This window comes from Delphinus delphis, chromosome 20 (assembly GCF_949987515.2).
Source record: "Delphinus delphis chromosome 20, mDelDel1.2, whole genome shotgun sequence".
Classification (NCBI taxonomy): domain Eukaryota; kingdom Metazoa; phylum Chordata; class Mammalia; order Artiodactyla; family Delphinidae; genus Delphinus; species Delphinus delphis.
In genome coordinates this window covers 38,889,817-38,902,647 of record NC_082702.1, presented here as the reverse complement: position 1 = coordinate 38,902,647, position 12,831 = coordinate 38,889,817, and the positions used below count along the sequence as shown (strand labels likewise).

The following is a 12,831-nucleotide window of genomic DNA, read 5'->3' as shown; positions in this document are numbered from 1 at the left end:
TTCCCATGAACTATACAGCATGATGCTGGTGTCGGGTTCAGACAGATCTACATCAAATTCAGCTCTACCACTCATGAGCTGTGGCTTTGACTCCTCTATCTCAGCATATCAGTCAGTAAATGGGGTTATCACACCTCAAAGCACTGCCATGATTCTAAATGAGATGCTGTAGATAAAGGGCCAGTGGTGGGTTTCAGTAAGTATTGGCTTCCAGGTCAGGTCCTTGCCATGGCTTCCAAGTGAGACCTACACAAGTTCAGAGTGAGAGCTGCTGGGTGAACCTGAGCCTACCCAGCCAAGTATATTGTATATGTCAATTGTGATTTGGAATTCTTGCTCTGCACACCTTTGGAGTATCTAGACCTGTATCACGTTTGTCTAGAAAACACATCCTAAATCACCTCTGAGATTTTCTTCCCCTAAATTTTTATAAAATTCTTAGAACTTCTGTCATGGGAGACAGTGTTTACTATTTCTGAAGGGCACCTTTTTGTGCCCTTCAGAACAACCTTACAAGCCTAGGGAAGGGCTCTGATATACCACTTCTCACCGGCTCATGTGACATGAGCCTCTTAAGGAGGGTTGCCAAATAAAATACAAGATGCCCAGCTAAACTTGCATTTAACATAAATAACAAGTATTTTTAAGTATAAGTAATACTGGGATACACTTATACTAAAAAAAAAAAAATTGGTTGTTTATCTGGAATGCAAATTTAACTGGGTATCATATATTTTTATTTGTTATATCTGATAACTCCATTCCCAAGGTCCAGGGAACTCTACCCAGTGGTACAGTTTTGGAATCAGACAGATCTGGGGGTTCAAATCCTGATTCAGCCGCTTATTGGCTGTAACTTTTCACTTCACCTCTGTGAAGTGAAAACCCCTTGTATTAATCACGATAATTATAGGTGAAGATACTCCTTTTAGAGACACTGGAAAGATAAAGTGAAATGGCCTAGGCCAATACAACTGGTATACCTCCCAGTGCATGAAAGAAGTGCCACATCTGTGAAAGGAACTTCGTGTGTTTGCAAAGCACTTGGTCAGTGTTATTCCCAGAAACTGTACAGACTGATTGTGGCTACTTCTTCCCCAAGGCGTTAGCTCAGATGTCCAGACTCCCACTTCAGAGCTTTCTCTGATGTCTCTGGGAGACTCCCTCACATGAGTCATTGTTGTCTTCAGTCAACTGGAGGAAGACTCAGAATGAAATCAAATCCCAACATTTGCAGCATGGTTCATTGCCATGGCTTGCTTTCAAGTAGAGTCCTTGAAAGCAGGATTCCTCAGGAAAGCCTTTTTCTCTTTGAGGATTTTGTTCCTGAATATGGAAAATCCATTTTAAGTGAAGGAATGAGGGGTGTGGTGGTGGAGCCGGGATCAGTCTCACCCAGCACGTAAAATCTACAACAGCACCATCACTGAACACGAACCATGAAGATACAAACTCCAGAACTCACACCAAATACTCAAGGTATGTGTTATGCCCAGTTCACAAAGGAAGAAATCGAGGCTTGTTGGCGTTATGTAATCTTTCCCCAATCACACAGACTGTAAGTGGCAGAGCTGGGATTCAAACCCAAGCCCAACTCACACCAAAAGCCACTTCTTTTCTACCACCCAAGGGTACTTCTTGTTTTTCCCAGTTTTTCTCAGCAATGATTAAAAAAAACAAAACAAAACAAACACCACAAACAAAACACAAAGCATCTGTTTCATGAACCAAGAACGTGGCTCTTCTGGCTCCCTTCCCTCCCATCCCAGCCCCTGAAAGGGGAAAAAGAAACAGTGTCTTGTGACATTTCTACCATATCCTTAGGGACTGCAGCCACAATGCCTGGATTGCTCAGAATTTCACCTTCCACATTTCCTCAGCCACAAAAGCCATTCACTGCCACCACAGCCCCAGCATAGCTGGTCCTTTGTTCGAAGCCTGAGAAATCCCCTCAGGATCTTACTTCAAGCAGAGGGGCCATGCCAGGTCCTGGAGGTACTAGTGATCTAGAGGAACAGGATCTGAGACAGGCCTGTTTCATTTATTACCACATCGTCTGGAGAGAGAAACCCTGTCATACTGATGAGGAAGATCAACCTGTCCAGCTAATGGCTACCGGTTGTGACGTGACCCACACTCAGAGCACAGGGTGTCCTGATGTGTCCACAGAGACAGAAAAAAGACCAGAACTCAGGGTTCTGGATCTACCAGTTGAGTGCACCTGGATAACTATCATTGTTGTCATTACTGTCACGGTACAGTAAGTTCCAGGCACTAGGGGACTGCTTAAACATGAACAAAATACATTAATCCTCCCTCTTCCTCATTAACCCCACTCCACCCTACAGTCTGGTGAGAGACACAGACTCACAGAGAATATGAGAAGTTCTGAGAGAGAACACAGGGAACCCCGAGGGAAAGCTGGCTGTGAGAGACCTCAGGGTAGCTTCCTAGATGAGACACCATCTACGTTGAGCCTTGAAGAAAAAGAAACAACGTTCCAAATAGACAGACTAGAGAGCACGTTCTAAAGAACAGATGCAGAGTGACATCATTAAGATGGTGACATAGGTTGTTCTGAACTTTAGAAAATCTATGAGAAGACCAACTGACCACTATCTATGGACAAGAGAGTCCTGTAAAAATCCTAGAACATGGAGGTGAGGCTGAAGTATTCCCTGTAACACAGAGAACGAGATGGGCCACGTTAGAAGAGTAAGAGGCACAGCTACACTTTGAGGGCCTTGCCCCTCCTCCAGACTGGTGTAGCAGCACACCAAGAGGGCACCCCACCCCAAACCTCCAGTTCCTCTAGTGGCGAAAGAGCCCGAGGTGGACATCCAGCTCCCCCAGCATTGTGGGACGCTTCTCAGGAGGCCCACTCACGTCTCAGTTCATATGGATTGTGAGGGAATCTGTGAAACTTGAACACTGGGAAGCAGGCAGTGATGGAGGAGAATGAGGCTTACAGCAACCAGTGCTTGATCTTGGCAGACCAAGTGCCTGCTGAGACAGTAGCCGTGTATATCCCAGAGGCCCTGCTCATCTGCAGAGCCAATGGTGGCCCAGTTTGAGCAGGGAATTCATCCGGGAGTTGGTCTGTCCGATTTAAGAACCCAAATAAGAAGCTATGTTGGCCTTGAAGCCAGTTCAGCCACGCCCCTTGGGCAGGGAAGCTGATTCATAGCCTCTCCTACTGCTAAGTGTAGCTCCCATTCCAACCTGACCAGGAAGCCTGAGCAGAGCACATGGAAAGCTGCTTAGCCCAACAGCACTTTAGTGGAGAGTATGGCCAGTGGCTCTGCCCATCTGTAGAGCCAGGGCAGTGGCCCCATCTGGACTTGGTACACAGTCCTGCCTGATTTGGTCCCCAAACAAAGAGCCTTGCCAGCCCTGGGGTCTATTCTGTGGCCCCACCTGGGCAGGGAATCTGATTTACAGCCTTACCCACTGTTGAATACGTCCTCCAGCCTGCATAACCAGGAAGCTTAACCAGAGTTACTGGGAATCTGTAGCTCATCCTGTAACCCTGATTACAGTGGAATCCAGCTAGTGGTCTTGCCTATCTGCATAGTCAGGGCAGTAGCCTGTCAGGCCAGGGAACACGGTGCATAGTTCTGCCTAATTTGGTCCCAAACAAGGACCCTACAGCCTTGGGGCTGTATGGTGGTCCTGCACAGGTAGGGAAACTAATTGAAAGCCTGACACTGCTGAAAATAGCCTTCAGCCCGCTTGACCAGGGAACCTAACCAGAGCACATGGGAAGCTGTGTAGCCCATCCTATGGCTCTCCATACAGCAGCACTTGAACAGAGAGCACAGCCAGTGCCTCTCCCTGTCTGCAGAGTAAAGCCAGTGACACCTTCTGACTGGAGAATTCAGTGTGCAGTCCTGCCTTCCATGGGTCATTTAACAACCAGCTGTGCTGATCTTGGTGCCTGTTCTGTTACTCTACCTGGGCAGGGAAGCTAATTCATAGCCCTACCTACTGCTGAGTATAGTATCCAGTTCTGACCATCTAGAAAGCCTGACCAGAGAATCTAGACCACTGCAGAGCCTATGCTACAGCTGCACTAGTTCAGGGAACCAAGCCAACGGTCTTATCCAAATGCTCTCGGCCAGTAGCACGCCCCCACCCAACTTCAGAGCTTGGGCAGTGGCCTTTCCCCCATGTAGACCCAGACAGCAAGCCCCACTGCTGCTGGGATGCTACCAGCTGACATGTCCAGAACGCCAAGCTAAGCTGACTATAAAGAACTGTCTCTGCCAAAGTGAAAATGCAGAGTCTGGAAGAGGGGACAACTTACTCAAATGCACAGATACCAATGTAAAGAATCAAGGATCACGAAAAATCAGGTAGGTTAACAAGACACCACCAAAGGAAACCAATAAAGCTCCAATAATTGACCCTAAAGACATGAATATCTATGAACTGTTAGACACAAATTTCAGAATAATCCTCTTAAAGATGTTTAAGGACTACAAGAACACCAGACAGACAACAAAAAGAAACTGGGAAAACAATGCATGAACAAAACAAGAAGTTCAACAAAGAGATATAAAACATAAAAAAAAACCCAAACATAAATCCTAGAGATGAAGAATACAAAGGATGAACTGAAGAATTCACGAGAGAGCTTCAACAGTAGACTCAATCATGGAGAAGAAATAATCAGTGATCTAGAAGATAGAACATTTGGAATTATCCAGTCAGAGAAGCATAAAAGAAAAAGGATAAAAAAGACTGAAGAAAGCCTATAAGACTTATGGGAAAACATCAAAAGAAACAATAAATGCATCATGGGAATCCCAGAAGGAGAAGAGAAAGAGACATAGTATACTTAAAGCAAATCTGAAAATTTCCCAAACATGTGGAGAAAAACAGACATCCAGATCCATGAGGCCCAAAGGACGCCGAATAGGTTAAACGTGAATAGGGTAGCACTACACATTAGAGTTAAACTGTCAAAAGCCAAAGTAAAAAAAATAATTTTGAAAGCAGCAAGTGAAATGAAACAAGTTACATACAAAGAAACCATGTAAGATTATTATATTTCTCAACAGGAACTTTTCAGGCTAGGAAAGAATGGAATGATATAATCAAAATATTGAAAGAAAAAAAGTCAACCAAGAATTATATACCCATCAAAGCTGTCCTTCAGAAATAAAAGACAGATAACAATTTTCTCTAACAAACAAAACCTGAAGGAGTTCATCACAATCATACTGGCCATAAAAGACATGCTAAAGGGAGTTCTTTGAGTGCAAGTAAAAAGATGCTCATTAACATTATAAAAAAATATATCTGAAAATAGTGTCAAACTCACTGGTAATCGTAAATATATAGTCAAATCAGATTCTCTAATATGGAAATAGTGGTATGTAATTCACTTACAACACTACTTTAAAAGTGAAAAAACAAATGTATTAAATATAGCCAGGACTACAATAATCTATTATTGGATATACAATATAAAGTACGTAAATTGTAATATCAATCAACTAAAATGGGAGGGGGGAAGTAAGAATGTAAAGTTTAGAAGTGCTATTGAAGTTAAGTTGTTATCAGTTTAAAATAAGGTGTTAAAATTTAAGATATTATATGTAAGCCTCATGGTAACCACAAAGTAAAAGCCTGTAGTAGTTGCACAAAAGATCATGATAAAGAAATCAAAGCATACCAAAAAAAAAAAAAAGTCAGCAAATTACAAAAGACAACAGCAGGGTAAAGGGGAATAAAGGAACTAAAAACAGAAAATGTTTAGCAAAATGGCAGTAGTAAATCCTTATGTATCAATAATTACTTTAAATATAAATGGATTAAATTCTCCAATCAAAAGACATAGAATGACTGAATGAATTAAAAACAAGATGCAAAAATATGTTGTCTACAAGAGACTTTCTCTAGCTTCAAACACATACCTAGACTGAAAGTGAAGGAGTCAAAAAAGGTATGTCAAGCAAATGGTAACAACAACCAAAAAAGCAGGAGTAGCTACGCTTATATCAGACAAAACAGACTCTAAGCTAATAATGTTTAAAAATGTAAAGCAGGTCATTATATAATGATAAAGGGGTCAAACCATCAAGAGGATATAGTAATTATAAATATTTATGGAACCAACATTGGAGCACCAAAATATATCAAGCTATACTAACAAAACTAAAAGAACAAACAATAACAGTTGTGGATGTTAATACTCAACTCTCAACAATGGATACATCATCCAGACAGAATCAATAAGGAAACAGATTTGAACAATACTGTAGACAAAATGGTTCTAACAGACACATAAAAAACATTCTAACATCAGAAGAATACACATTTTTCTCAAACCTACAGAAAACATTTTCTAGGATAGATCATATGTTAGACAACAAGACAAGTCTTAGCAAATTGAATAATACAGAAATCATACTGAGTGTCTTCTCTGACCATAATGATATGAAACTAGAAATCAGTAATAGGAGGATTGTTAACAGGAGTAACAGGAGGAAAATTGGAAAATTTACAAATACATGTAACAGCACTCTTCCTGAACAACCTATGGATCAAACATTAAAATAAAAGGGAAATTAAAAAGTATCTTAAGAGAAACAAAAATGGAAAAAAATCAAAACCCATGGGATGCATAAATAATAGTTCTAAGAGACACTTATAAAGAGACATTTATATGCATTCTAAGAGACATTTATATGCATTTATAAATGCATATATGAACTAAATAGAAAGATATCAAATAAACAACCTAACTTTATACCTCAAAGAACTAGAAAAAGAACAAAGTGAGCCCAAAGTTAGCAAAAGGAAGGGAATAATAAAGATTAGAACAGAAATAAACTAGAGAACAGGAAAGGAATAGAAAAGATTTAAAAAACTAAGAGTTGGTTCCTTGAAAAGATACACAAAATTGGCAAACCTTTAGATAGACATATGAGGAAAAAGGAGAACCAAAATTTACAGAATTATAAATGAAAGAAGAGACATTACAACTGATACCTCGGAAATAGAAAAGATCATAAGAGGCTACTATGAACATATGTATGCCAACCTACTGGACAACCTAGAAAAGCTAGATACATTTCTAGAAATTAGAGCCTACCAAGACTGAATCAGAAATAACAGCAAGTCTAAACAGACCAATTACTAGTAAGGAGACTGGATCAGTAACAAAGACAAAACAAAGCAAACAAACAAACAAAAACTGTCAACAAATAAAAGCCCAGGGCTAGGTGGCTTCACTGATGAATTTTACTAAACATTTAAAGAAGAACTAATACCAATCCTTCTCAAAATCTTCCAAAAAGTTAAAGAGAAAGGAACGCTCCCAAACGCAGTTTACAAGGCCAGTATTACCCTGATACTAAAGCTAGATGAGGACACTACAAGAAAACTACAGACCAATATCTCTGATGAATATAGATGCAAAAATTCAACAAAATACTAGCAAACCAAATTCAGCAGCACATTTAAAAGGATCTTATACCATGATCAAGTGGGATTCAAACCTGAGATACGAGGATGGTTCAACATACACAAATGAATATGTGATACATCACATTAATAGAATGAAAGATAAAAATCACATGATCACCTAAATAGACTCATAAAAAGCATTTGACAAAATACAACCACCTTTTATGATGAAAACTTTCTACAAATTAGGTATAGAAGGAATGTTCTTCAATGTAGTAAAGGTCATATATGACAAGCCCACAGCTAACGTCATACTCAATGGTGAAAGGCTGAAAACTTTTCCTCTAAAATCAGAAACAAGACAAAGGTGCCTACTATCACCACTCCTATTCACCATAGTAGTGGAAGTCCTAGCCAGAGCAATCAGTCAAAGGAAGGAAGGAAAGGAAGGGAAGAAAGGGAAGGAGGGAAGGAAGGGAGGGAAGGAAGGAAAGGAAGGGAGGGAAGGAAGGAAGGAAGAAAGGCATAGAATTGAGAAGGAAGAAGTAAATTGTCTCTATTTGCAGATACTTGATTTTATATACAGAAAATCCTACATACAGAAAATCCTAAAGACTACCAAAACGCCATTAGATCTAATCAACAAAATCAGTAAAGTTGCAGGATACACAATCAACTTACAGAAATCAGTAGCATTTCTATACGTTAACAACGAATTACCCAAAAGAGAAATAAAGAAAACAATCCCATTCACAATAGCATCTAAAACAATAAAATACTTAGGGATACATTTAAGGAGGTGAAATATCTCTACGATGAAAACTATCAGACACTGATGAAAGAAATTGAAGTTAACACAAATAAGTGATATTGTATGTTTATGGACTGGAAAAATTAATATTGTTAAAATATCCATACTGTTCAAAGCCCTCTTTTGATTCAATGCAAATCCTATCAATGTTCTGATGGTAATTTTTACAGAAGTAGAAAAAATATGGATCCGTAAAAGACCCCACATAGCCACATCAATCATTAGAAGTCAATGCTAGAGGCATCACACTTTCCGACTTCATGCTACCTTACAAAGCTATCAAAACGGAATGGTACTGGCATGAAAAATAGACACTTAGACCAATGGAACAGACTCAAGAACCTAGAAATAAACCCATGCACATACAGTTAATTACTATTTGACTACTAATTACTCAATGGAGAAAAGGCAGTCTTCTCAATAAATAGTACTGGGAAAAAATTGGATATTCTCATGTAGAAGAATGAAACTAGACCCCTATCTTCCACCACTCACAAAAATTAACTCAGAATGGATTAAAGACTTAAATGTAAGACATAAAACCATAAAACTGCTAGAAGAAAACATAGGGGAAAAGCTTATTGACATGGATCCTGGCAATGATTTTAGCATATGATACCTAAAGCGCAAGCAGCAAAATAAAACACAAGTTGGGTTATATGGGACTAAAAAGCTCCCGCACAGCAAAAGAAATGATCAACAAGATGAAAAGGCAACCTAAAGAAAAGGAGGAACTATTTGGAAATAATATATCTGATAACAGGTTTGTGTCCAAAATAGATATGAAACTCAAAAAACTCAACAGAAAAAAAAACATACCCAAACAATCCAATTTAAAAATGGAAACATTTTTCTAACGAAAATATTCAAATGGCTAACAGATACATAAAAAGGTGCTCAACATCACTAATCATTAGGGAAATGTGAATCAGAACCACAATGAGACATCACTTCATGCCTGTTAGAATGGCTTCCATCAAAAATACAAGGGATAACAAATGCTGGTAAGGTTGTGGAGAAACAAATCCTGGTAAGGTTGTGGAGAAAAGGGAACCCTTGTGCACTGTAGGTGGGGATGTGAATTGGCAATGCCTCCATGGAAAACTGTATGAGGTTCTTCAAAAAATTAAAAATAGAAGTGCTGTATGACCTAGCAATCCCACTTCTGGGATATGTCCAAAGAAAATGAAATAACTATGTCAAAGATATCTGCACCTCTATGTTCATTGCAGCATTATTTAAAATAGCCAAGGCCTGGAAACATCCTAAGTGTCAACCCACAGATGAGTGGATAAAGTACATGAGATGTGTGTGCATATGTATATATACATACACACACACATATGTACGTACAACAAAATGCTATTTATTTCCATAAAAAAGAAGGAAATCTTGCCATTTGTGACAACATGGTCGGACCTTCAGGGCAATATGCTGAGTGATATAAGTCAGAGAAAGACAAATACTGTATCATCTCACTCATGTGTAGAATCTAAAAAAACCCTCAAATTCATAGAATGAGATCAGATTTGTGGTTTCCAGAGGCAAGGGGAATTGAGTGAAGGTATTCAAAACATACAAACTTCCATTTATAAATGCTGGTGATGTAATGTACAATATGATGAATATAGTTAACGATGCTGTGTGGTATATTTGAAAGTTATTAAGAGTAAATCCTAAAAGTTCTCATCACAAGGAGAAAAATTTGTAACTATATAAAGTGATAAACGTTAACGAAACTTACTCTGGTGATCATTTCACAATATGTACATGTCAAGTCATTTTGCTGTACACCTTAAACTTACACCACCTTGCTTGTCAGTTATATCTCAAAAATCCTGGGGAAAAAAGAGAATACATGCAAAGATCTACGGTTCAAAGAGACATTTTTACACCTTTTCACATTCATGTCTCTTCTGATGATGGGAGCCCCACCTCATTTTTATCAAACATAAATACACCCACACAGCTCACGTTGTACTTTCAATTTTCACTTTTGGCAAAAGAAGATTATTTATGTAATTTCATCTGTTCTATTTATACAGAATTGTGTAAGGTGAGTTATATTTGACTAGTTACAATGTATTGTTTTGTGGATGTTTAATTAAATGTTTATTCATTTTGATTTGTTTTCTTTTCACATATATAATCTAATACATCTATATTTTCCAGACCTCAAACACTTTTGCAGGCTCTTGACATCACTGGCCCTAAGCATCTTGTATATAGGGCTGAGAGGATGAACCAGTTCTGAAAAGGAGTAGGACCTTTTCAGGGACTCGCACGGTGTTGTTTGCCCAGGGAGCAGACGGTGAGTGGGGGTGAGTGGGGATGGCGAGGGTGGATACTTCTTGCAAGATGAGGGGAGGTGGGCAAGGGCAAAGGACATTCAGGAGCTTATATTTCAAGCTGAGGACTTCAGGCCAAAATAAACGCAGAGCCATGGAAGATTTTTAAGGATGGGGTGACGATCATAGTTGCACACTGGTTGGTGGTTTGGAGGATGCCCTGGAGGTGGGGGATGGTGAGGAGGCTGCTGCAAGTCTCCCATCTCGGAAGCAGCAGAGAGACTTCCTAGAACACAAGGTGAGGACGGTGAGAAGCCCGTAGAAAGGAGACAGAGCAGCTGAGGGCTGGACAGGAGGCGGGTCTGGGGAGCAGAGTTTGGGCCATGCTGAGGACGGGACTGTTGGTGGGAGCATCTGTGTGATGTGTGGGGATCTTTGTAGCAACCGGGCTGCTGGGACACCTCATCCTTCTCAGGCTGTAACCAGAGGCTGAAGGTATCCCATTAGCGCCATGGGGCTTTTCCTTTTGGAGGAAGGAAACTGTGAGAACCAGGAATCTGACCTATGACCCTGGCTGGTCCTAAGGCCTGCCAAGTGTGCTTCTTAAAATGTCAGCAGCCATCTCTTCTGTGGGAAATATCTTTCTTTCTCAGCCCCTGGCTTATGCAGACCCCAGGAGGGGGGCCAAGGGGTCACGGGTGATACCAGAGTCCTCACTCCCTGCTGTTCCTAAGTCTGAAAATAGGAAGGCAGGAAACTCCAGAATTGACGGTTGACATGAACAGCTCTAAATGAGCCCAGCAGATGCAGAAATAGAGCATCTTACTCTCAAGCAAAGAGGTCTGTCATCTTGGGAATGGCAGAAATAATCATGAGGATGGTATTGACACCAGTCCACATTTATCGTGCGTTCACTGTGTACCTGACATTGTGCTAAGCACCTTATGTGTAGTTTCTCATTTAATCCTCATGACTTTATAAGGTAGGTTCAGGGAGGATGCGCAAGAGTTAGGAACAGACAAAGCTGGGATTCTTATCCAGCTGCCAACTCTAGAGCCCACTCTCATTGACGTTTCTGCAACTCTTATCCTTTTGATTCATCTCATTCAGTGATTTTTCAACCGGGGATGATTTCTGTGCCCTCAGCCCTCCCACCCAGTGGACATTTGACAAGATCTGAGACATACTAGATTGTCACAGCTGGGGGTGTGGGGTTCCTACTGGCATCTCGTAGGTAGAGGCAGAGATGCACAGAACAGCACGTAGCACAAAGAATTACCCAGCCTCAGATGTCGGTAGCTGAGATACCCTGACGCAGTGACAGGGGCCAGATAAACATCCAGTCGTAGCAGCACAGTTTGGGGATAAACACTTTCCTCCACCTTCTCCCCTTCCTTTCTTCTACATTCAGCTGTTGTTACTCATTTGTTCCTTCATTCAAGAAATGGCAACACTCTTCTGAAGGTTTTCCTAGCTTCCTTGATATAAACAGGTGGCTTGTCTTCCTTTTAATTGGAAAGGAAATCACACCCTGTTGTTTTCACCTGGCTGCTGATAACTAAACTTGGGTAGAGAAGATATTCTCCCTGAAAAAAAAATTGTGTGTATGTCAGTACTTCTCTAAAAAAAATTCACAATTCGGGGTATTAGCTGGAAGTCTAAGGACAGTGTTGATCTCAAAGCACCGTGTGTGTGTGTGTGTGTGTGTGTGTGTGTGTGCGCGTGTGTGTGCGTGTGCGTGTGTGCGCGCGCACAGTGCTGGCAGTGGATGCCCTAAGAAAATCGGTCTGATCCCAGAGAAAACAATTAGAACCATGTGGTTTAGCATTCACCACTGTTTTCAGAAGCACTGCCATAACATTTGAGATGAAGACAAAGGGCTCATTCATGCTCAGCAGCCCACACTGGGGGACAGCAGAGTCCCCTGGATGGAGAAAGGCAGGCGGTCTGCCGGCCCCCACCGTTAGGGCTTTAGTAATGGGGCAAACACAATTTAGAGAGTCAGTGAGGGGTCCAAACACTACTGCTGGTCAGGGAAGAATCCTCCCCAAGCAGCCCCCCTCTGTGCCTGGGGAGCTCGCATACAAGGGCTCCCCACTTAATTAGTGTCCTTCTGAATGTGCAAAGGCAGAAACCCACAAGGGATTTCTGTGACTATTTAATTACAGTTGGGTCTCTTTTGTCTTAAAACAGGCTGGAGTCTGCTAGTCCAGTGCAATACCGTAGGGAAGCTGTACAAAGTCTCCTAATGAGTTGGCTTCTCTGTGTTTCTGTCCTTCCCTGAGGGTGAGAGAATTGTCTACTTCGAAAACTGAC

At 40.8% G+C, this 12,831-nt stretch overlaps 2 long non-coding RNA genes across 5 annotated transcripts in view; one reads left to right on the top strand and one right to left on the bottom strand.

The window, feature by feature from the left end:
* Positions 1–12,831, bottom strand: part of LOC132417124 (uncharacterized) — a 95,244-nt gene that overhangs the window by 58,801 nt on the left and 23,612 nt on the right. The gene's annotated exons all lie outside the window — the stretch shown is intronic.
* The window catches only part of LOC132417126 (uncharacterized), a 109,378-nt gene that overhangs the window by 89,763 nt on the left and 6,784 nt on the right, over positions 1–12,831 (top strand). Inside the window, exon 3 of the long non-coding RNA XR_009517760.1 lies at positions 10,400–10,538. This is a non-coding gene — a long non-coding RNA (uncharacterized lncRNA). The remainder of the gene's footprint in view (positions 1–10,399; positions 10,539–12,831) is intronic.